The following is a 1051-nucleotide window of genomic DNA, read 5'->3' as shown; positions in this document are numbered from 1 at the left end:
TCCATTCTTTCTTTCTTTCGTGCTATTACTTGGATCCAATTGGTATCTAGGTGATACAAATTGGTATCTGACATCCTCCCTCTAATTCGCAGATGGTTATAACTAGGGCAACAACTGTGCCAACACCAACACCGGCAAGACAGGGTGCGTCTGAGCCAACCATTGGGGCTATAACTCGAGGAGGAGCAGTGGCAAGAGGCCGTGGTAGGGGCCGCAGGAGGACGCCCAGTAGAGGCAGAGGACAAACACCTGGTCCAGCTAGGAATAGAGCAGTGACTCCTCCACCGACTGATGAGGTAGTGAGAGAGGGTGAGGAAGGGGAAAATGAGCAGGTTCAAGATAAGGAAGTACCACCCCAGCCTACCCCAGAGATGATTAATCAGGTTCTTACTTATCTTAACGGGTTATCTGATCAGGGCCAGACACCTCCAGTGTTTTCTGCACCGGCACCTCAGGTGCATGGGGTACAACATGCAGCTGATGTGGCTCCCCGCATGGATGCATCATTGGAAGTAGACACGTTTCCTCGCTTGACTACAGGGTCTATAATGACAGGTGATCAACATGAACTTTTCATTATGTTCTTAAAGTTGAAACCTCCAGTCTTCAAGGGTGCTGAATCTGAAGATGCCTATGATTTTTTGGTTGATTGTCATGAGCTGCTACATAAGATGGACATAGTAGAACGATTCGGTGTTGAGTTTGTGACCTATCAGTTTCAGGGGGATGCCAAAATGTGGTGGCGGTCGTATGTTGAGTGTCAACTAGCATAGGCACCACCTATGACTTGGGCATCATTCTCTAGCTTATTTATGGAGAAGTATATACCCCGGACTTTGAGGGATAGGAGGAGAGATGAGTTCCTGAGCCTAGAGCAAGGAAGGATGTCTGTTGCTGCTCATGAGGCCAAATTTCGTGCATTATCCAGGTATGCCACTCAGCTTTGCTTCAGTCCACAGGAGCGGATTCGCCGCTTTGTGAAAGAATTGAGGTCAGATTTGCAGATTCCAGCCTTACAGGTAGCTGCTGCAGCAAAATCCTTTCAGGAAGT

This window comes from Solanum pennellii, chromosome 10 (genome assembly GCF_001406875.1).
Source record: "Solanum pennellii chromosome 10, SPENNV200".
Taxonomy (NCBI): Eukaryota; Viridiplantae; Streptophyta; class Magnoliopsida; order Solanales; family Solanaceae; genus Solanum; species Solanum pennellii.
The sequence above is the reverse complement of the archived record's forward strand: the minus strand, read 5'-3'. Positions refer to the sequence as shown.